General features: G+C 36.7%; 1 long non-coding RNA gene across 2 annotated transcripts in view; it reads left to right on the top strand.

Annotated features, from left to right (window-relative positions):
* The first annotated feature begins 3,722 nt into the window (after nt 1-3,722).
* The window catches only part of LOC136285991 (uncharacterized), a 36,677-nt gene continuing 14,912 nt past the window's right edge, over nt 3,723-25,487 (top strand). The window contains exons 1-3 of one of the 2 annotated variants that reach the window (XR_010719655.1): nt 3,723-3,799; nt 4,021-4,086; nt 6,202-6,305. This is a non-coding gene — a long non-coding RNA (uncharacterized lncRNA). The other variant, XR_010719656.1, reaches the window with a different exon arrangement.

Consider the following 25,487-nt stretch of genomic DNA (forward strand, 5'->3'; position numbering starts at 1 on the left):
CTATATGTGATGTATGGGTATGCATTATTTCACATCTATGTGCTGAGTATGGGTAGGTTTCCACTGTCTATAATGTGAAGAAGCAAAGTGCATGATGCTCCAACCATTACTAGAGGCAGAGGTAGCTCTTATCTCTTACAAGATTTGAAGCTTGGAGAAGAAACAAATAGTGGCAGTTAGACTGCAGGTGTTTGGGATTAGGTCATGTATTTATGATATTTAACCCTTTATAAAATAATTGTTGTATAAAGGGGCTCTCCTTCAAAACACTTTTCATTTCTAGGAGTCTTTGGTGACTGTGGCTGTTGTGATTTGGAAATCACTGATAATTTTTGGTATTAAAAGTACTTTTAAGCAAATAGCATTTGAGTAGGTCAGAACAAGCAAAACAGAACAATTGCACATAGCAGTTTAATATCTTATTTTTTAATGGATGGTTAAGCATTCATGAAGATCTCTGTTTAGAGAGAGAAGAAATTTTATAATTGTTTTGAAGCTTTGATGCAATTAACATTCTCTAAATGAAGTTTAAAGTAGTTAATGAAAAAATGGCAGTGGTAGGAGTTGTATGGGCAGAAGTACTGTAAGGAATTGATGACACCAATTCACCCACCACCTCTCAAGTTTAAGATATAGGGAAATGGGGACTGTACAGGTCATAGTTTGAGTATTTTATGAATGTACTATGGTTTTATGTCTGGAATATATTGTGGTATTCTTCAATTCCTTTCTGTTCACACAATAGTGGAGTAACCCAAATTGGAGGGGGTGGTCTGTGCACCAATGGTGGTCAATGCAGTTTAGCTACATCAGGCTGTTTGGGACTGTGTTCACACATCCTGAGTAAACTGTCTCAGCCTCCTCCCTGTATTGTCATCTCCAGGCCTTCAGCTACCTTGCTGGTACCTTGCTGGACTTGGTCCAACATGTCAATATCTTTCTTTTACTGGGAAGTCCAAAGCTGAAGATTATTTCAAGTGTAGGCAGAGAGATGTCTAATGGTGAGGAATAATCATGTCTTTTGACTTGATGGCTATAATTTTGTCAATACATCTCAGTATGCATTTGGTTCACATCTCTGCAAGAGCATGATGCTTGACGAATGCTCAACGTATTTCCTTCCAGAATCCAGGTTATCTTTTGCAAAGCTGCTTACTAATGCTAGCACTCTATACAGATTCATGGAGTTATTCTGACACAGGAATGGGACTTAGCAGTTTTCTTTACTGAATTTTGTGGTATTTCCTTAAGCCTTTCTCTCTAGCCTGTTGAGACCCCTCTGAATGGCTGCCCTCAATAATGACTGTGCATCCAGTCTTGTGGTAGTTCATGAACTTGCTGAGCATGTTTTCCACCTCATTGTCTGGGATGACAATCAAGGTGTTATTGGGCATAGCATGAAGCCTTAAGGAATGCTACTTGTAACCAGATAGTCCTTGGATATTGTGCTTCTGGTCACTACTCCTTGAGTTGGGCCATGCGTTAATGTCCGGTCATATTTTCATGACCAGGTGAGTACCATATCCACTGTACTTCACACTTCTGATTTGAAAATGTTGGCATACAGCATTAGGCATGTGTAGGATTTTGGCTGAGGTTCTTCAAGGCTTTCACATAACAGAAGGGAAAAAAAAGAACTGTGTATGAACAGCAGCCCCAACTCAGAATAAGGAAAATTCACTCTATAGCACTGAAAATGTGGTGTAATTCCAATGAATGACCATGCTGTGGGGGAAGTAAAGAGGAAAAAGCATTTTTTTTGCACTTCTGCCATAATATGCTATGCATCACAACAGTCACTTTCTTCAAATTATCAGTGATAAAGTTGTTAGTGCTTTTATTACTCTGAAAATTAGTGTCTGACTTTTCTTTATTTGTGTAAAGCTTTTCTGAAAATGGTGTTAATGTTAGAAGAAGCACTTCTATAACACTCTATAATGTTGAGCTGTTTTCTGCACAGCAACTGTTCACAGCACTTAAGCTTTTTCCTTATTTTTTATGTAGTAAGTAGCCATATTTATAGTGTTTATGTTAATGATAAATTATTTTTTGTTTATTTTGCAGTTTTGACCATGCACATATTCTGTCGTATTTCAGTCTGCATGGTTTTATCTCAGATTTGTTAAAATCAGACACAAAAAAAATCTCTACAAGACAAGGAACTAAGGGACTTACACGAGTGTCAGGCTGAGCACCAGGATAGCCTTTTGAGTTCTCTCTCAAACCATGTGTGCAGCACATTCATACAGTGAATCTGAGGGCAAGGTGCTGAAGCCCAGATGCAAAGCACAGGCTGTGCATCTGCCTATGCAAGTACAGAAGCTTAGGAAGGGGCAAGGCACCAGTGGCTGGTTTTATATCTGCTCTGCCAGCTGAGGGGTTCTGGGGAGCACCCAGCCCATTGCTGGGGTTGAGAGTCCCTGTGGATGGCCCTATAGCAAAAGTCCATAGGAGAAGCTCGAAATTGCAGTGGCCTCACAATTGTTCCTTGCAGATGGTAGAGATTGTCATCTACCTTTAATAAGCAGTGTATAGAAAAGAAAGTCATATTATATATTTTCAGTTTCTGGGCTCCATACTCTGTGTTTTTCTTATTTTTCAATGGGCAACTGTTCACATCCTGACAGGGATGTGTTGGCTAAATACTTTATTTAAAACCAAATTTGTGGAGATTTTTCCTTTCACATTAATGAGGGAAACGAGAGGGAGATCCAGATTCTACCATTTTTAAAGTACTAGTACTTAGAAGAGACAGGACATCTGTGGTGTATTATTTATTAAATTATATTTTATGTTTGTTTTGTGTGAACAAATCAAAATTGACTGTTTTGCCAATATTAATCCGCCACTGGTGCATCTCAAAATGCAGTCTCTTCTAGGGACAGGCCCAGTTCCTCAGGGAAGTAAATAACTCAGTGATTTACTGATAAAGCCACCCAGTACATATATCACCTATGTCTCATACATCACTGTCACAGGCAACAGCTTGCCTTGCTAAGTGATTCTGTGTTGCTCTTTTTGGACTCATGTAATCAGGTCATTCTACAAACTCCTCATAATTTTTCTCATGCTTATATGTATGAGGGAACTTAGTTTTAAAGTGCAATTCTATAAACTTGACTATAATAGTTGTTGTTGTGAATTTATAGATGGCTTATCTATAAGCCATGTGGTAAATGTGGAAAAATGTTGATAACTACCAGTAACTGTGACATGGATTCTTCTCATGAATTTCAGGGTGGTTCTCCAAATCCCTTGGAAAATTTTAAGGTTTCTGCTCTGATGTGATGCTTTCAAATTCAAGGAGTAGTACTTACATTTTAAAGATTAGGAAGAAAGCATGGATGACCTGAGACTATATATAAATTACAGATAAAAAAGGGCCTGGTATTCCAATTGCATAAACAGTTTCAGGTTTTGAGACTACTCTTGAAAAACTCCATGGACCAGCCAAAGATGCTTGGGCTCCATCTCTTTAATAGCTCTTGCAGTAAAAGCTATTATCAAGTTCTTCCATATTATTTATAGTTCAGATTTGCTTCAAAGAAGTGTTGCCCTAAATTTTAAAGGGATTACAATTGCTGATCTCAGCAATAAGGCTTGGATTCATAACACCTGAAGGCATTACACTGACCTACAGCAAGAACAACCTAATCAAAATCCAGGAGCTGAACCTATTTATCTTGAATTCTGCCCTCTGAAAACAGCAAGGAGGAAGGGGGAGTGTTTTCTACTTAATTGAATACATTCAGCATTCTTAATTCAATGCATCCAGGAACGGTATCCCATCTAATCCCAGGTATTCCCTTAATATGCCTCAACTGAGAGTGTAGTCAGAGGCTTTTTACACTGAGTGGGGAGATGAGACCCCCCAGGAGGCAATTCAGATAATCTGATTTATGGTTATGGCCATAAAGGCTCAGGATCATTGGGGTAAAGGTCTCTTTAAGACTTACACGCTCTTGTCTTCATTGGGAATAAGAGTACCTGGATTGCCTAAATCAATTTGCTTTTTTACAGCCTCAAGGAACAGTGCTGTAATCTGGGAGGGACACTACAAAGGATGCTCAGGTCTTGTCTTTCCAGGTAAACATATCAAACATCCTAAATAATCTGAGTTTACCTGATTTTACTTCTTGTGATCCTCATATATCATTGCCTGAAACTTGAAGAGGGAAAGTTTTACTTTTACACTATAGTAGATCCTTTATGCTGCCTACCCCATCCTTTGAGGGACCCTTTAAGGAACCTAAACTGCTTGTTTAGGTTCTCCTGAGCCGAGTTCTAGGGCTGCTCTAGGTCTTTAATACCAGACATTTTGGCACCTCTTTGGATATTAGTCATGAAAGATAAATGAAGGCTGAGAGACCAGGCTAAGTGCAGTGCCCCCCTTGTCCACCCTGCTGGATTGCTGGTATGGTCCACAGGTGTATTTTGGGCTCCTTGGGCGAGGTCACTCCAGCCACTTCTGATCCAAGGCACTGTGTGTGAGCAACGTGGGCTGCAATCTGTTGGTGTCATTTGATCTTGAACCATGGATTGCTCCTTGGTCTCTTTTTTTTGCAGTAGCAGTGATATATGTGTAGCTACTTATGACCCCAAAACATTACACATATGTGAAATTCAGGCTTTCTTCCTTCCCTAGCCCTGATAATTATCCTCATAATGGAAACCCTTTATCTGCACATGCATCAGTGTAGCACTCAGGTGACCTGTCACATGCTGTGCTGGCTCAGAGCCACTGAGACCTTCAATGGAGTAACATCCCCATGAAACCAGTGTCAACAGAGTGGAAAATGAGAACATTTGGTGGGGAATATATTTGTGCTTAAGTTGATATTTAACCTGCTTTTAAGGAGGAAATGCTTGATTTTATTATTTTAAAAAGATAATCAGCTGAAATGCCGAGATTCCTACAGGGTGGTAGACGTTTCCTGAGTGTAGCCTGGTTTTGAAGTCACTTATTAAACTGTTTGTGACTCATTTATGGTGCTTTCTCTTGTGCAGGGACATGTTGTCCATGGATGATTTCACTGATGTCAGAATGAAATAAGAAGGTGCAAGTGAGAGCAAATAACACAGCAGTATTTGTTCCCAGTCAGAAACTTTCACTTCTACGTACTCTGCTGCCTAAAATCGATGATACCTCTAAACCAACAACAAACAAAAAAAGAGAGCAAAACTGATTTGTTGCTTTGTTGAAGGTTACACAGAGCAAGTAGTAAATCCTAAAGGGATGCTTCCATTTGACTGACTGTTAGATAAAGAGAAAGCTTTCAGTCTTCATTAAGAAACCAAAAATAAAATAGAAAACAACACCCTACCACCAAAAAAGCCACAATGTAAAAAGCCCCAGACAGTTTCAACTGACTGAGTGAGTATAGGATGGTGTCAGATGTAAGCTGATACTGGAAATGTGTTAGGAAGGACAAACAGAAGGGCACATTTCTCCAAATAGGAAAAAGAGATGAAGTTGTTTTTTTCTTCATAAGATATTTTTTTAAAAACAAGATATCTAGAGATGCTTAAATATATATATATATATATATATATATACATATATATATATATATAATGTGAGTTCCTGTGAAATCCATTCCTAAATATGTCTGAAAATGTATTTTTTTTCAGATACGTATCTTTCAGACAGGAATTATATTTGCAGCATATTTTTTCTTTAAAGGGTTTTTCATTTCTGCATAAAAAGCTTATTAATTATTTGTAACTGCTTGCCATCATATTCTGATAATAGAGGCCTGGTTATGGATAATAACTACCACATCCTATTTTGGGTCATATAGATTTTATATATATATATATATATGCATGTATATATACATATACAATTCCTGGTGCAATATTACCCAAAGCATCTCCTTTCTCCCTGTACACAGGACCAAAAGTGCAGGCACATCATTTATTGATAAGACAAAAAGAATGTAATGAAATTATCAATGTTCTTGAATTAATTATGAACATGATTAAGAAAGCTAAAATCTCAGGAGCCAGGATCTCATTACCCATTCAGTCTTAGGGATTGCTTTCATTCAGCAAGGCAAAAAGGCTTTGAGCAGTCCCACAATTGCCTTAGTCTCATTTATTTGTGGTAGTATTAAGGTTTATTTGTTTTCTGGTTTGCACTTCTTCCGAAATTATTTCTTAGTTTATTCATTTAACAAAATGTTCCTTCCTGTTCCACAGAAGAAAGTGCCTGTAAGGCCTACACAGGTTCTTCAGTCTGCAAACCTCCCTTTGAGAACATTTCTTTCAACTCACATTGCTGGAGCTCCTAAATATCTTTCAAGGTAAGTCTGAGAATGTAGCCAAAAAAGTTCTTTCAGATTTATGTCTGCAGCTGTACTATGGTACTGTCTGATTCCCATTCAGCTCGGAGCCTTAATGACATCATTATTACGCTGTCTGAACCAGATTTAACTTGGAGCCTGCACTATATTGTTACTTATCTTCCTTCCTATGTGGGAGATTCAGCATTACTTTGTTTAAAAAAAATAATAACGAGCAGGCAATGGTGTTGCAGTGTTTCAGATACCAAACTTTCAAGAAGTGGGGTGACTGAATCAGTGTTGGATACATGCAAGCATGTCTATTTTAAATTAATTTCTGAGTCTAAATGATTACAATCAGGTATTGCTTTTCTTGCACAATTGTCTGAATGAGAAATGTGATGTGCAGCTGCCTTATTTAGGGAGTTATAATGCCCTGTATTACTTAGCAATTTTGTCTTTTTCTCTTTACAAGGCCCTTCTGAATTTCTTGTTATTGCAGGGTTTGCCCCCAAATAAATGTCGGAATGATGGGGCATAGTGATTAAATTCTGGAAGCAGCCCTGCAAAAATAATGCACTTAGGATTTTTGAAAATGGAAATAAAATCTAGTTAGCTAAGAAGCAGAGATCTAACAAACTACAGGGTTTTGGTGAGGCTTTTTTGTTGTTGTTGCTCTATTATTAGAAGTTTGATATGTCTTTTTTGTTCTTTCTTTCTTTCTTTCTTTCTTTCTTTCTTTCTTTCTTTCTTTCTTTCTTTCTTTTTATTGTTTCTGGTTTTTTATGTTCAAAAAGAAGAGAGGATTCTGTAGCCCTATATTTGGTACAAGCTATTATTTACCAGAATAGACCAAGAACAGCAAAGAACATATTTTAGATTTAAATAAGTGGTGTCTGTGACAAACAAAAAAGATTGATTCTGGCTGTTTTCTCCATAATGCTTTGATATAGTGTTTTACTGCCTTTCCTAATCTCAGTTAATAAATATAAGTAAAATACAAAGCAATTAATTTGCTCAGAGTATGTACATCACCTAAATGGGACAGTCAGACTGAAAAAACAATGATAATGCCTTCCCTTCCTCTTGGTAACCTTGAAATGCAGGATTACATTTACAGCCTGGAACAAAAAGCCTGTACAAATACTACAGTGCTTCTGTTCCAGTAGGTCTGCAGACCTACCAAATGGCAGTATCTTTAAAGAAATAAACGTAGAGGGACTTTACTTAAAACTGACACCTGAAAGTCACTCATACTACTGACGTATATATTCTGTAGCAATTAGAAAATAATATTACTGTGGTTTTTTAAGATTCAGGGATGTGTTTTTTTAAAAAAAAATTATGTCTTAAGTGAAAGATTTTGCCCTCAATACAATTCTTTGCTGTCTGCTTCAAGATTTTATATTTTATTTTATAAATGGCTATTGAAGATAATTTGACACTCTTAGAACTATACTCTATTGCTCTGGGCCTGGTTTTAGCTTTCTTTTTGAAAATGCTAAAGCAATATATGATATAAACGACATAAATTTTATTCCTGAATCAGATAGAGGAAAAAAGGATTTTTCTCCTTTTTAAGATTTTTTTGGAAAAGTACTGAAGGTAGAGCTTTTTATTTTCATCTGTTTCTGAAGAACTGAAAATATCAGCCTGTTATGATATTTCTCTCCCATACCAGCCTTAAAAAGCAATATTATGTAGATGCAAGAAATTGATCAAGTTACAGAACAGTTTCCAGTGTTATCAAGAGAGAGAGCGTCAGCAGCATATTTTAGGTGCCATCTCTCCCTTTAGCACTTGGACATTTTCTGATGCTCAAGCAAAATAGTTTGGAAGATCAAATTTATTATCTAATAAGAAATATATAGCTACCAGTAAAAGCAGGAGTAAATAAATAGTTTGTCACCTGTATGGTATGAATCTTGAAAAAAACCCCCTATTTCTTTAAACTATATTATCATAAGAAAACACACTGTTTTGTTTTATTAATGTTGCAATATATTTCTAATACAAAATTCATGCTGATTTTGTTATCTCAAAGAGTTCACGTTTGCATAAAGTACTGCAAAAGCACATACTGAACTAAAATTACACAGTTTAATAGGAATTGTTTAAATCAAAGAATCAGTAAGAGTGTAACCTTTTGCATTTGTGGAGAATACTAAATTACACTAATTAAAATAATTCATATGTGTAAGGGGTTTCATTTGGTCTGTGAACCTTTGTAATGTAGACAGGAACAGAAATGCTGACTTTTTGTGTGTGTTTACCCTATTCAATATTTTTTAAAAATTTCTGGTAGGGAGTGCATTTAGACTAAGGGTAGGCAAGTATGTCACTGGGGAAGAGTTATGGGAGGATTACAAGGTCAGGCTCTAAACAAGCTTCAAGAAAATCAGGGTGAGAAACAAGCGGCTTGTTTGCTAGAATCCAAATTTCTTTTTCTTTCTTATTGTTATTCAGAGGGATAGTTCAGAAATAAAGGCAATGTCTCCAAAATAAGTCACGAGGGAATCCAAGAAGTTCGAACTCCTCAAATTACGCATGCTGATTATATGTCACTTCGATCCCATTAACTCCTAAAACACGAGGGACTGACTGTTGCAATCAATAATTTAGCTCAGACTGACTTTGGAAAGAGCAGGATCAGGCCCAGGAAAATTGTGAAGGTGACCATTTAGTGTGTCCAAGTGCTTGAGCTGGAGTTAGCCAGTAGTGAGAGGGTGTCGACAGCGTGCGTTGTTTTTGTGCTCTCGTAATCTCTGTGAGCGCCGTGTTTTTCAGGCGGGCCTCTCCCAGCCGGCAGCGCATGGGCATTTCCCAGCTCTGTCAAACTGGGTGCAGTGGGCTTTTTGTCTTTCTAAACACTAATCATCTAATTACTGGCCAAATTAACATAACAACATTTAAACGAGTTGCATTTGGAATGTTTAAAAACTGTATTTAATCCCCTTACTTCTTAAGACATATGAAAAAATATAAACAATACTTTTAAGGATTTTTTAATGAAGACTTGGAAGGGACTCTTCATTGACATTAGGTGAAAACACTAGAAATTAAAATAGCTATGACTTGCTAAACTGCTGACTGATAGCAATGTTTTCATTTTACTTTTGGAAATTCAAGAAAAGTTACAATTGCATTTTCCATTGCAAGAATAAAAATATCTTTACAAGCAAATAGAATCTGAAGACTGCCTTCCAATAAATGTTTTGCCAGAAAATTGTGGTGAACAGTGTTTAAATGTTGCCTTTTATTAAAAAATAGATTTTCAGACAAATTGACAGCAAGATGATTTTAGACAGGCTCAGTTAAATTAATTCCTTCTGCATACAGTATCCTAGTTTAGTTCAAATTAGAATTTTGAAGAATATTAAACTTTACTACTGCAAACTATCGTATCTTTGCAGAGTGACAAGGGTTTAAGATTTTTTTTTTAAAGTGGTTTATGGCATTGTGGTGTTTGGTCCACACTTCTGCTGCTACTTCTTAGATTCAGTGCATGTCACACCTGGCAGCATAGAAACAGTTTGCATTACTTTCAGAAGAAATAATCTTGCAAGGAGGTCAGCTTTGTTCTGAATGGGTTAATCAGAACTACCTGCTTTAGATTGATTTAAATCAGTAATGGATCTGCTCATAAAGCGGCTGTTACTAGATATTACACTGCTATCTTAGTCCTTTGATAGCCCTGATAAGAAGTGCTTACCACAGAGGATGCTCCTAAAGGACAGATATTGTTTCCTGTACCTCAGGGAGTAAAACGCCATACTGCTGGATCAGGAACTTTTACTAACAGCAAGTAAATCCGGGCCTTATCAAGTTACAGCACAAACTGCACTCATGTTTTATTATTCTCATTAGAGATTTAAGGACTAATTCCAGTTGTTAGCACTTAGCAGTTTAATGTTTTCCATAGATAAGAATTAAGATTCTTCTGGGGGAATTTTTTTGTTGTTTGCTAAAGCTTGCAAAATATAATGCAGTAATGCACTTAATTTGAGGTAAACTGGATTTCCTAGTGTTTTTAGGACAGGGTTAAAAAAATAAATCTAATAACTGATTTTTTAAACTATAAAATACATTCTTTTTCAATAAAATAGGGGTTTAGAGAGCTAAAAAAGGCAGATATTGCTTTGAAAAAATATGGTACCAATATTGTTAGTACTTCAGCTTTTCTATGCATTAATAATGCTGATGCAGATCAACAAAGTTAAGAATTTCAGCATGCAGAAAATTATGTTTTGAACCAACTTATTACAATCCCTTCTTCACAATCAATGAAGTTGTATTATTGAGTCAGAAAAGGAGGAAATAAGGGTTAACTAGATTCCTAATGAAATGACTTGTTCAAAGAGATAGCAAATCTTAAATTTTGCATCCATTAATTTCTTGAGAGATTCATGAAGACATGAAATTGAATTATGTGAAACAAATAGTGATATATTTGCATTAGGTCCATGAAGGTAATGATGTCAGAGGAATGAATCTGTGTTTTTGTTCATTAAGGTGACCTGAAACTGAAGCTGGAGCTTCATTACCTAAACTTTCTAAGTTTAATTTGGTTTGAAAAACTAAGATTTGGGATCTTGCAGGGGTTTTTCAGAGCTGTGCAGCGACACTAATCCCAGCCATAGTAATGGCAAAGTTTTTGCTCACAAAACTCTGATGCATCTGGTCAGCTTTTGGAAGTTAAGCATTGGATCCCCCGTGACTTGTCAGTTTCCATGTCTCCCAGTCATTCTCTCAGATCATAGATTCTGCAAGTACTGCAGGCAAAGTTAGAGTAATCTTGCATTTTAGGAAGTTCTGTTTTGGTAATTAAGTCTACTTATCTAAATAAATAACATAATTTACTATAATCCACCCAGATCCAACAATCATAATTTCAAGTCCTCACATGTTGTGAAATTTTGTTGTGTGATCTTCCATTTGTTGTATTCTGTCTGGGCATGTTTCTGTTTGATTCCTCTTTAAATTTCCCCGTCAAACTCATTGGACCCAACCTATTTGAAACGTTTTCCTTGGTTGATATTACTTGATGAAGGCAGGCCCTGTGATGCTGTAAGAGCATCACAGCTAATCAATAATTGCTGTTGTTAGTAATTGATTACCTATGACATTGCATTTGGAAGACATTTTTCATGGAGTAGCAATACTAGGAATAATAGGATAAATCCCAGTGACTCGGAGGCATGTTTCTAGAAAAGCTTCTAAGTAGGAGTCCTTCAGTATTGCTTTCAGCTGGGCTATACAAAAGCCAATTTCTTGAATAGTTTACTTTCTACAGCAATGTGAAGCTTGCTATTGGTACACTCCACTACCATGCAAAATTGTTTTCCTCTGGTAGTTTCCCTTTGAAAACTTCTTGCAGTCATGTTATTGGGTGTAATCCTTCCCCATATAAAAAATAAATTTATTATGAGGATTTCCCACTAGATATCTTGGAAAACTTACACATAGCTGTTCTGTGTCCAAAATGCTGTTCAGTAGATTTTCCAAAGCACCCAGGTAACAGCTGGCGCAGGCCATGTGCCAGCCTTGACAGCCCATATGCTCTCTTTAGTGCTGTAATTATCTCAACACAAAACTCTGATAACCCAGTCTACAGGGTCCAGTTTCACTAGGTTAAATTGACTCAGTGGCTTTGTTAGTAAGTTCCTTTGGCACAGTAAGAACTTCATCAAGACTTTAAGTATTGTGGCAGGCTTGGAAAACCAATATGACTGCTAGTTTCAAGACAGGTGTCTTATTAACCCTAGGAGATTGTAGGTTTCAGTTCATTATGGCGGCACCCAGCAGCACTGCTACAGTTAAAGGTCTGTTGTCGTTCCCATTACATGCCCTTCTTTTCCAGAAAACTTTCTGATTCCTTTGGTTTAACCTGCTTTGGTCTATACTTTGGCATATGACTCCTCAGACTAAAGGCATTTTTCTTTTTCAACAGAATTTGATCAAATTTGCTTTATTTGTTGGGTTATTTTGTTGGCTGTTTTGTTGTTTGGTTTGTTTAGTTTTTAATTAGGACAAGAGGAAAAAATAACACTTTTTTTTAGTTTTTATGCTGTTTAAAGCTTGTGAAGATTATGAATATTTCTCTTTCTAAAATAAGCACTCTGAGTGTCATGATTTTGTGCAAATTTCTTAGGCCAAAAAAGACCATAAATAAATAAAATTAGATTCTACTCTGTTCCAAACTGTAAGGAAGAAAACTGTGTGAAGGTCAACTCAACAACTGTTTTTCTCTTCAATTTTTCTGTATGGACCAGAGGAGAATATGTTCAGTTGCATGAAGTTATCCAAAGTTCCTTTCAATACTTTTGCAATGCCTAAGCTGAAGTGCATGAAGAGACAGTAACAGACCTATGATTTATGTCTGACTTGTGTGCCCTGTGCTGGTTCAGTTCCTTGTGGACAGGTACTGACGTCACCACTGGATCTTGGATAGTCTCTCTGTAGTGTTTGATACATGTGGGTCTCATCCAAAGCCAAAAGAAGTCAATGAAATCTTTGCATTAGGCTTTTGGTTTGGCATTTAGTGATTAACTAGGCGTGGTCCCTGTGATTCAAAAACATGAGGAGCGAACATGAAGAAAGCTAAACTATTGCCTGCATAGTGCAAAGTGAGGTCAAAAACTACTTGTCTTGTGTATTCAGAGCCCTTATTGATTCTCCCAGGGTGAAGAATCTTCTTCTTCTTTACACTGGTGAGGTAAATTACAGCTCACGGCTTGGTAGATGATAGCTGTCTGCAGTCCTCTGCTTAGCAGGCTGATCTTTTTCATTCGTGCAGGAGTATAGAAAAACTTTTGAAGATCTGTGAATTGTTTGATACCAGTTGCTGAAAGGAGGTTATTGAAGTTAGGAAGTGGTCAGACTCTGGCTTTACTCTGCTGGAAAAGAGACGCAAGGACTCTTGTTATCGGGCTGCCTTCCACAGGTAGTCAGGCAACTAAAGTCATCATTTATATGTTGTCGGGAGAACTTACCAAATTTATTGACTTGAACATTATTCTCTGCAAATAAGTTTTAGCTGCTCTCTTCATATTATAATTAAAACGGCAAAGACTTTAATAATTTATGAAATTTTAAACTACATACTGAATATAAATGTATCATTCAATGTGATAGAATGAATTAAATTCATCACTGTCATATAAATGTAGGAAAGATGAAATATCTCTCATCCCACATCATTATCCAATGAAAAGGTCTGTTTTCCAAGGCTGTAGTATCGCATATGGTTTGTCTCATCTTTAGTGCATTTCCAGCAAATGAGACTTCCAAAATACCTTTGAAAAGTACATTTTTCAAGAATTGTGTTTTTAATAACAGCTAGGCTAGGCCAAAGCCTTATATTAAAATCTGATCATATAAGGAAGTTTTGTTCTTTAGTAGTACTGCGAGCAGTGTCAACCGTCAAGTGAGTTGGGTGGAGCCTTTCTTTCATTACCTAACGGAGAGGTTTCTGTCAGGCCCATGCGTTTTATGTGAAAAAAGAGGTGGTTGGTTCTTTGCCTTTTGCTCTGCTGTCCCACTGAAACTATGTCCTACTACAGAAACTTCAAAGCTGTTGCCAGTAGAGGACAGGTTTGGCTTGAGGGGAAGCTCCAGCATCAGTGATGGAAAAGAGGATCCAGCACAGCAGCTCCCATGCAGTCACAGTGCTATGATACTGGGAAGAACATCTCTGAGGGAAGTTTCCTCTGCTTTCTGTTGGTTTTATGTGGTCATAGGATTTGGAAGTGAGTCTAGAGATCATTCCATGAGGTCATGCTCTTATCAGAAAGAATCAGTCTGAGGAATAAAATATGGCAAAATATCTCATTTGCTTTGTGGAGCTGTCCCTGATGAAGCCTCATCCAGCTTCTATTTGCCTTTCCATATTTTCACAAAAACTGCTGAAGACCAAAGACAGGAAAACTCTTTCTAAAGACCTGACTGATACCTACTCTTTTTGAAACTGTCATTTTTACTGGAACTTTTCCTTTCCTGACACATTAAATTCAAAATTTTGCTTGCAGTTTATTTCTCTGCATCTGTCTCCCATAAACTCCTCTGAGTGCCTCCTGTCTTCTCTGTTTTCCCAGTGACTCCTGCAAATTGTCTTGTCATTACAGACAATCAAATGGTGAGGTTCAGTCGTGAGAACTGAAGCAACAATTCTGGAATCTTGTGTTCCAAAAGTGTATAAAGTACCAATATCAGAGAGCTCTTCCTACACCAGCATCCTTCAATGGATGGGCAGTTCTCTTGGGGAGATGGACTGTGACAGAGTAATTTTTTTCAGTCAATTTCTTACAGATTTTAGCTCATGCATGCTGGAGACCCATCTTTATAGAGGAGCTCAAAATGTAGAGATCATTGAACAATCATCAGATGGTGTAATTTGGACTCCTCCTTGAAACCCTAAATTGTCAAAATGATTCTGCAGAGGCTACATACAGTCTCAGTTCATTTCAGATGTAGATTGTATTCAAATCAGTGACCTACAATTTATTCTGAGTTGACAAATACTTAAATTAATGAAGCAATCACTCTCTTATATAACACCAACAATATATTCTGAATTCACAGTTAATATGCTAGTAGAAAGAAACTAAGAAAATAGAATGTATTTAATGTTTCTCATTTGTGTTAGAGGCATCACCCTCCTTTTTCATAAGTAGCATAAATTAGATACTTTTCACTGTATGTATTATTTGTGTAGTATTTGGCCATATATCAGGATGAAATACAGTTCTCTAATTAGCTCCTTCCAAGTACTTACAGTTACCCCAGGCTGGTGATCATCCATGAAAGCAAATGTGGCCCTGGCGATTGTTTGTACACGCAATTGCACAGCCACGGTAAAATTCTTTCTAAGGCTTTGTTGTGGCTCACAACCACATCGTGAACAGTAATTGTGGGAGACAATTTACAAGGATCAGGCAGTTTGCTTGTTTTGGTGAAGCACATATCTTGAAAAAAGGCATTCGAGGTCTAGTCCTGTCTTTCTAATAGCTTTATGGTGGGGTTCCCTTATCCTGAAAGATTTTACTCACTTGGAGATATAATTTTCATGACGCCTCAAAATAAAGAAAGGAGTAGAAGTAAGGTACATTTTCTAAACCCTTTAAATTCTTTTTCTCTTGCTTCCTAGTATTGTTTCAAGGACTGGAAGGTGATGTTGTATTCCTTAGTGTGCTGTTTAAAGTCAGGAGCGGCAATATTTAGCACATGCTTGGGCAGCCGTGTTTGAAATCCATGCTTCCTCTCTCTGGTGTTCTGATGTGCCTTTAGGGGATGCTTGCCTGTTTGTAGTTTGTTTTCTTTTGTTTAAGGTTTCAGCTACTGCATTGACTAATGATTATATAGCAGTAAACTCTCGTCCCTGCTAAATTCAGAGGTAATGCCTCAAAAGCATTTTTCCCCTGTGTGACATAAAACAATAAAAGAACTTGACAATCCCCTTTTGAGAAAGAATAATCCTTTGTTTAAAGAAAAAAAAAAAGGAAACAAGCATCTTCTTGCTGCCAGAGGGTATAGAATTCAAATCAAAGATTAAGCTAATTGATAAAAATAAAACAAATTTCTCACAGTATAATCCTCTTTAGGCAGAACTAACATTTTTTGCATCGACCAGTCTCCAATATGAACCACCTATGCTACTTTAGTGTTACATTATACTTGATTTTGAACTATTCTATATCTATTTGATAGAGAAATAACACAGAACACACTGAATCTGAATTTCATCTTGTACCCAAAAGTAACCAAAAACTTCTGTCCTTCAGTAATATCACCTCAGTAAAGAACTGATGGGACCTATTTATAATTTTAAGAGGATTTTGTAAAAAGCCTGAAATGCCCTTACTGAGGCATTAATTTCTGTATTCTGTTGACCTATTGAAGAATTTATAGAAAAGTTCTAATTGTTCTAATTAGCCAGTCACTTAAAGTGAAAAAGAAAGAAAGAAAGAAAGAAAGAAAGAAAGAAAGAAAGAAAGAAAGAAAGAAAGAAAGAAAGAAAGAAAGAGAAAGAAAAGAAAGTCAATGTACTGTTTAATTATGTACTGCCAGGAGGTTCTGAGCTTTTGTATAATGTGTAATAAATTCAGCACTGCCAATTGAGTTCCACTGTTTGCCTAAAATATTAGCAGCTACCTATAAATGAAGAGACACTTCAATTTGGAAGAAAAGCTTACAGCTAATAGAGGAAAGTGCAACATGCTTACATACACTATTACTTCAGCCACAGTCTGCAATTGTTGGATACATTTGTAGTGGACATTATTTTCATTAGTAGAAGTTTGACAGCAATAATTATTCATAGCTTCATTTTTGTCTGAGTAATATCAGAGCTTTCAGAGATAAGTTTTATATTTAGCTTTCAGTAGACTTTTTTTCCCTCTCTGTTTCTATTTTTTTTTCCTTCTGTCTGCACTTCTGGGCTTGCAGTCAATTACTAGCATAAAACTGAGGGGGCAATTATCCCCTGATGCAGATGCTATTGCTGACATATCTAAATAAATACAGAGTAATTATAGACTAGATAGCTAGGATTGCAGTCTGTCACTCCTTCCTTATTGAGATGGGTTTGTGGAAGTGGCATCACTGCCACAGTGGAAAATGTGGACCCTAATAAAAACTAGACAGTTTGTGTTTGCAGGCTGGAGCCTAGTCTGCTCTTTTGCCATTGATTATGTCCTGAGTTGACAATGAACACAAATACAGTGACTGGGTTGAGTCTCATGATAATCTGAGCCATTACATGAGCCTAATCCAAGAGACAGACTAGACATCAGCCAAAAAAGGGCACCAAAATCAGATATTCCCAGTTTGGGCATCATGTTTAGCCTTGTTCACAGTGAAACAAAATAAACTGCTTCAGACACAGGTGCAGAATTATGGCACTGCTAAGGGCAAGTACTTCGGTGTGTGCTGTGTGTGCAGCCCAAAGCCACGGCTCTTCTGTCTGCTTTCAGCATATAAACCCTGCTCTCCACGGGAGCACCTGTGTCAGGACCAATGAGGAAGAGGGATGCACGTTGCAAACACTGTCTGTTGTTTCTTGCTCACTATGAGCATCACCCAGATTGACCCAAACATGCAAGAATGACTGACCATAAAGTTACTTAAGAAGAACTGCCCAGTGTCCATTAGCCTAATGTTTTGTGGGGAGACTGAAGTCTATAAAAATGTTCATATTCATAGAAATTAAGCATCAAAGCTGCCACTACATTTTCTTTGCAGTGAGTTTTTAACATTTTGGAGGTTTGCTCTTTTGCAAAACCACACACTCCACAAAGGTATAAAATATAGTACTTAATGGCAATGGTACATTTACTCAAGTGCATTAGACAGTTCTTCCTTCTCCTTCTTTTCCTGCTTGATTGGCAGCCAGAGATCCTAGATGCAGCACTACAGGAGATGTTGTTTATAGCCAAAGCAGCAGGATCTGGCACCAGAGAGGACTCCACAGGCATTTGTATTGATGGTGGCTTTGCACTTGCCTCTGGGTCTTTCATGTGGCTGGGCTGATGAAAGTTATCTGGGCAGTTATATGCTCTTGGAAACCATTTATTTTTCCACTGACATTTTAAATGGTTGTAGTGATTAACTGTTTGTATGCAGAGAATTTTAAAACCTTCACCACAGTAAGCCTCTGCAGACGTCTCTGGCACATGGTCTAAGTCTATATTTCTTTTTTCTGCCTAAAACCCCTTTCACAGATCAGTGTGAACAATTGTTTAACTGCAATCCTGTGTATTGGCAGTGGAACTCCATGGAAGGAAATCTGAGGCTCTAGGTACAGCATGGTGTGAGGTTTCAGTCCTGGCTTCAGGACCCCTCTCCTGAAATTGCTTGGGGACTCCATTCTGCACATCTCAAGATGAAAAAGTGTAGTACAAGAACATCCAGAAAGCCAATTGCGTGTTTTGTAGCAGATAAGTAAAGTTGTGGATAGGCTCTGAACTTTTTTCTCAGCCTCTTCTTGTATCTTGTTACACTGAGTGCTGAGTGAGGGGGAGAAAAGGGCCCACAGTGGTGTTCCATTGGGTAGTCCATCCAAACAGCTGGCAACACGCTGCTGCGTGGTGTTACCTGAGATTCTCTGCTGATCCAAGCACATGCATTGTCTTGGGTAAAAAGCACAAGGGATTTCACATTTGGAAATAGAAAAAAAAAACCCAGACCCAGAGTTTTTATTACTTTTCAAAGTACCAGGAGTTCCAGCGTATGTTGTACCTTTGATCTCAAGGAATGTATTTCTTTGTTTCTGTGTTGACAAATACATAACTTTGCATAGAATTAAAGAGTTTATCTGTTAAATGAAATGGTTAGCCAGTAAAACAATGCCATATAAATCAAATATTTTGGTTTCCATTAGATGAAAAATTGTTTTGTGTGTGATTGTATTCTAAAGGATGACTTCAATAATTTACAGTTATTTACAATATTCTGGGATTGGTACAGAAGGAATGACCAAATCTCTACTCTACAGCTTATTCTTCAGATAAATATTTAGCTTATATACATTGGATTTTGCAGTCATGTGAGCCAAACTTTAGGGCAATATTTAGTCACATTTTCTGCTTTTGCCCAAGTGGTATCAAAGCTATCAGAGACAAGTATTTAATCTTCAAGAGTCTAGAGATTTTCTTATACAAACATAAGTTTCATTTTGAAATTATGTACTTTATATTTTAATGCTAACTTATGTATCATTAAAACTAAATTACTAATTTAGTAATTATAATATTATTTATTATAAATAATAACACCTATTACATTTAGTGTTATTATTTCTCATTGTTTCGGTTTTTAACAATTAAAATATTTTTAAAAAAATGTAAAATATGTAAGATCCCCAATCCCACAAATCAAACCAGTGAAAATATGTTTGCAGTTCACTGGTGCTTCTGAAACTTTGAACAAACTCTATGCAGTCTTGAAGCTATGCTTTCGAAACTGAAGTCATACAAAGTATACATTCTGATTTCACTAGAATCATGTTGTAGGCTTAAGTCATGTCTAAAGTTATCATAAAGCATTCTGTACTTGTCAGTGATGAAGGTAATTTTAGTGTGGATATCCTGGAAATTTTTTAAAAGTTAAGTTCGTATAACAAAACTGAGGAAAAGATTTAAAGAAAAGAAAGACAAAACAAAGAAAAAAGAGGGGAGTTCCACATACTTGTGAACAACTGTTCCTCCATTAAAATCACCATAGGATATTCACGACAAACGTTTCACCGTATGTTGCAGGCTTGCATTGGCTCTGAATAATCCTGGAAAAATCCTGGTTTGCTCTATGTGGTAGATGGTTCATGGCAAGCATCTTGAGTTCTTTCTGTGTACCTGCTGCTGTCCTTCCATCTCAGTGGAAACCAAGGCTGCTTCATCTCCGTTACAAGGGATATAATGGAAGGAAAGGGAGAGGAAAACATTGGCAGACAAACACATTGAGAATAAAACACAGGAAAATCACATTTAATTATATAATTATTTCTCTGTACAGAATCACATTTTTCTGGGGCAGATCTCTTAACTTCCACTTGAGCAGACTTAAATGCAATTAAGGTGTGGGCTGTGTACTGATCAGCGGAAGGAAGGTTGGAGATTTGGAGGGGACAGATTTATTTTATAAATATGAAGTGGTCATTTACTTTGCTGGCATTATGCTAAGTTCCATCATTGTTATTCTTTTTTTGAAAGTGCTTCCTTTTAAAGAGAGCAGCTCTTCCACCCCTTAAGTATGGTGACATTTAACAACAACAAAACAACTAACAATTTTTTGTTGTTGTTGTTAATTTTTATTAGAACCTTTTTACAAATTCCATTGAATCATTAAAACTTCATTATATTGGATCAGGCTTCTCACCTCGATTTGAACAAAACTCCTGCTAGCTTGATTGGGAATTATGACTGAGAAAAGTCTTGTGTTTTGGCTAACTAAAACTCAGTCAACACCTTATAAATTATCCTGATACCAAAATATCAACAATATAATTTCCATGAAAGACCTATAGGAGAAAATAACCTTGCTGAAAAAAGTTTGAATTCATCAAACAAGTGTATTGGTTCCAATGATATCTTGCTTTGAAAAACAGTATGAATGATTTAATTTTAAAAAATCATCAAGGCCTATTTATGTATTAGGTGAAATATAGTCTATTTTTATTTGTTTGCACACTTTGTTTCAAAGGTTTTGCATTTTATATTTTCCCAATAATTTTTATTGTGTTGTATTACATGAAGGTTTATATATTTTATTTTGCTATTCCAATTACTCTTAAATAATATAAACTATACATCATGCTTTTCAAAACACAAGCTTTGAAAACTTGCATGATTTCCTACCTCTCACAGTGGAAATTCCTGGGAAAATGAAAGCATTGAAACTTTTTTTAAGCTCCTAATGTTCAGTTTAGTTTAGTTTAGTTTAGTTAAAGGTAAGTTTAAACTTTTAAATTTAAAATTCAGAGATTCAACTGTTTATAATTTTATCTGTGATATAATATCAATCCACCTAGACAGTGTAATCCATCATGGAAGACGAGAGACTCAGGAAAAGCACTAAGACTTCTGAACATTTCTTCAGATGTCCAAGTCTTAAAAGATAACTCTTCTTATTGAGATATTTTTATGACTTTGCATTAACTTTTCCTTCGGTGGTAGCAAAGTCTAACTCCAAGCACACTTCCACTATCCATCCAAGCTATGATTTCCTGATTTTAAGCAGAGCCCTTTGATCTGAGGTGATTTTTGAATTTTCTTTACTATTGAATATTTTGTCTGTATAACTCCATTTAAAAGAGATGGAGAGTTGAAAATTTTTCTCTGTTTTACCAGTTTCTACTGAATTAAGTTCAAGAATTTGTCATTGTTTGCAAATACGTGCTGGGAGTGGCTTTTCATGCTTCATGGAGATTTGAATGTGTTTTTGAAGTTCTGTGTTCCATCAATTACAGTGATACTGAAATTCAGCTATATATACATTTATTCTATCTCCAGGAATTCTGATGTTTCCATCCAGACAGATGCAGAGATGCAGTTAAATTATTCTTAATAAACTCATGTATTAAATTCTTTAGTACATACTTGACGTTTTTAAACTGAAAATTTTAACATGAGGTGTTCCAAACCTACCTAGACTTTGTCAAACTCCACTTTTGTGTAAGACAATGGAACATGGTCAAAGCTTGCATACAGACTTGGTTCAAGTGCTTCGTGCTGCCATGGAAACTACTACTGTGTTACAAGCTGTGTAACATGTACTGTGTGAGTAACTCTAGGGGAAATTAATACTGGATATACACAGAAGTGTGATAACTCTTTTCAGTAAAAAAAAAAAAAAAATCACAGAATTCCAGAATCAGATAAACAGGTAATAACTCATTTTTTGGTGGACATACATTGTAATAAAAAACACATTGTGTCATATAGTGTTAGGCTTGCAGTTTGTTCTTAGTGAGTTTTTCACAAGATTAAAGGACATTCCTGTTTTTTTCACTTGCAGTTTTGAAAATGTTACTTAGATATGGTGCAGTTCAATTTTCCTGATCTTTCAAATGGAGGGGATAGCATGAAAAAAAGGGAATCACCACAAAATCCTAAAAAGAAAGAAAAGATAAACTCTCACACTCTGGAACATTACAGGAAGCTCAGGTATCACTATAGTTGATGTGGTTGAACTTGTTGTCATTGGTCTGTAGTTAACTAGGCTCCTGTTATAGACACTTTATTTCAAAGTGGTCCAGTTGAAATGTCCACTATCCAGATCTACTTTCGAAAGTTCATCTTTTATTAGTTGTGACTAATGAGCCATTCTAGAGACACAAAGAGTATTTCTGGTCATGATTTAATTTATAGTTGATGAAAAAAAGGCACAAACTCAATGTTAGAACCAACAATAATCAGTCTCAGCACAGGCAGTTTCCTTTTCACTGGTGTAATTTTGCTTATTAGAACTGTGCCTCAGAACTGGGTAGATCCTTTTACATTCACAAACATTTTGGTCATAGGTAGTGACTAGGTGATCCTAAATAGGGTGGAAAACAATGTGAATTTATTGTATACTGATTTAAAGTGTTTATGATATATTAATTAAAAAAAACCAGGGTGAACTGGTGGGATCTAACTATATGGATCTGAACTTGTTTGCCTCATCTCTAAGCTGAAATTCACATGCTTACCTAATTAAATCTACAACTGACCTAAAAATGACTAAAGATATTATTGCAGATTCACCCCATGTTTAGCAGGCTAGCTCAGAAAAGCATGCTAGTTGAAGTTAATTAAGCTGCATACTATTTCAAAGTGTTCCTGTCTAGATAATACCAAATTAAAATAAATTTGTGAATATTGTTTTCAGACACTCCTGCACAGTAGTTATTCTTCCACCATGCTTTCTGTCCTTTTAATGTTTTCTGACACTATCTCACAAGCATTTCTTGGATTTGCTGCAGTCAAACCAGAGTTGGAAAACAGGAACTCAGTTTTTACCTGTGGAGAACCAAACCTCACTGTTAGGGAGAATGAAGTGGGATGTCAATGTGTGAGAGAAGACCGGGACTGTGTTTCTGATTTGCACACTTGATGCTGTGTTGTCCAGAGAGGCAAAAAGGCACAGGAGTAGAACTCATTTTGCCTACTCCAGCCATTTAAAATCTAAGGCTGATCTCATCTTTCTGGGCTTTATGGATTACCAATAAGGGGAAGCAACACCTTCAGAGAACAATTAACCTCCTCCTAAGAGGCAGACCTGAGCTGCCTGGGTTTGCTTTTGGAAGTCGATTAATTTTCCCCTGATGATTCTAAAGTAGCATACATCACTGGTTTGACTTAGGTATTCAACATGTAGGCATCCTGTTCAAAAGTTCATCAGAAGTAGTTTTACCGCACATGACGTGCTCACAATGACATATATATATAATCATATACTACTATGAAAATATATGTATATATCCCACCTCTGAATATATATATATGTATTGACATAGGATTCAGTTTTGGATCTTTCACTACAAGAAAGTCATTGAGATGCTGGAGAGTCCAGAGAAGGGATACAGACCAGGTAAAGGGTCTGAAGCACAATGATGAGGAACAGCTGAGGGAGCTGGGGATGTTTAGCCTGGAAAAAAGGAGTCTCAGGGGACACCTAATCACTCTCTACAACTACCTGCAAGGGGGTTGTAGCAAAGTGGAGATTGGTCTCTTCTCCAAGGTAACAAGAAACAAGATAACTGAAAATGGCCGCAAGGTGCACTAGGGGAGGTTTGGATTGGATATTAGGGAACAAACTGTTTATGGAAAGGGTTATCAAACATTGGAACAGGCTGCCCAGGAAGTGGTTGAATCTCTATCGCTGGGTGTGTTTAAAAGATTAAAAGACATGTAGTCATGGCATAAAGAATTCGATGAATTTTATAATTTTTGCCCCTGTGGTGTCTGTATATGCTGTCTACATCAGCTTTAGGAGCAAGGAACCTAAAGACTATACCAGTGAGCTTAGTGGGTCAGTGGTTCTCCAATCCCCTGAACAAGAGCACAGGTAGTTCCCCGTACAACAGGGAGAGAGCAGTCTTGGGCTGGAGTTGTTCCCTGAATTGTGTTCAGGCATTGCATTGGCAGGCCCGTGCATTGGCTTACCAGGAAGCACAACAACATTTGTCCAGTACCAGTGGTTCAACCACGGATCCAGACACCTACAATTTTATGGTTTATAGTCTGTGTTATTTTCCAGACAGGCCCTTTTGTATGTAGACTCTGCTGTTTTTCCAGTAGCTTGGAATTTCCTGAAATTTTGAAGGTCTAAACATCTCACAAGAGAGATTTAGGCAGAAGTGTCCTTAACCTTTCACAAGACTGAGGTTAGACACTTCTTTTGTATTCTCCAGCTGCAGATAAAAGAGCTGTTAAGTACCCAGATCCTCAGCCAAGCTTTAGCTATTTTAGCTATGCTCATTCCTGATTCTCTAATGGGGTTTGATTTCTCAGTGGAGAGCAGGAATAACTGATTGCACTCCTGAGAGGATAAACTGCTGAAAGTCTCTCCTAGTTTTTCAAACCATCAGTATTTCAGAGTGGCTGCTCTGGCCCTTCCAGAGAAGAAGGGAGCACTCTGGTCGGTGGTCACCTGGCAGTTCTTGCTGCTCTTCTCTTTTAGTATTGTGGTGCTTTGGCTCTTCAAACTTCTGCAAAGTAGCCCAGCTGTAGATGTGTTCACCCAGTAGCTGCGTGATCATCTCTCTCTCCCATATTTTGCAAGCTCCTCTCTGCACATGCAAATACTGGTTTTCAATACCCAGAGCTCTTGTTTGACTCTGCTTATTTCCAGTTTCAAATTTATTTTTCTCCTTTTTGTCTCTCACCTTCTCAAGGATGCTCTTATTCTCCTTGCTCTAAATATTTGTCTAAGTCTTGCTTCTCCTGATTTTATTCTGACGCAGTATAATTTTTAATTTGGCTAATTTTATTCTAGGGTTGCAAAGCAGCAGGTTCTTTACTGCTGTCTCTATTCTCATCCTACCTTTACAGGGCTTTTGATGCAGTAGAATAATTAATATTTGCTAAAGTCCACATTGTTAATGCTGAAAAAAGGTTAAAATATGTTAACAAACCTGGGAAAAGTACAGAGGAAAGCATACTGAAATGAGCTATGCTAAAAAGTCATTCATATATCATGAAGTACTCTCCTAAAGAAAGAAGATATAAATGGAGATAGATATATAAAACTGATTGTCAGTTTTATGCCTAAATATTCTGTGGTTGAACCTCTCATTCATTCCCGTTTAAAAATGTTACAAGTTTTCTTAGAAAGTGTAAAAAGATTACAGATTATTTTTGAATGCTGTTTTTATTAGATCTACTGATTTATAGCCAAGTTAATAGGACTATAGTCTTCTGTAGAAATAAAATTAATTTCTTATTCTGTATTCTGGTGATGCAGATGGTGATATCATCTACCACTAATTTTGTAATTAAGAGTTTTTTCACTTTTAACCCAGGACTTTCTATTCTTGATAAAACCATTTTTAGACTATTTCTTTCCATTTCCAGTTCAGGCACAGTTTGCTAAGGTACTGCCAGAATCCGTGGTCTCTATGACTGATTAAATGATCTTCCTAAATATAATTTAAGGCATTAATGATAAATGAGTACTATTTCTATCTGCTCTTTAAGAAGTTTAAGTTGTTTTAAACAACTAAGGTGC

Source organism: Chamaea fasciata, unplaced genomic scaffold, assembly GCF_029207755.1.
Source record: "Chamaea fasciata isolate MVZ Bird 193981 ecotype frontalis unplaced genomic scaffold, bChaFas1.0.hap1 SCAF_2, whole genome shotgun sequence".
Classification (NCBI taxonomy): Eukaryota; Metazoa; Chordata; class Aves; order Passeriformes; family Sylviidae; genus Chamaea; species Chamaea fasciata.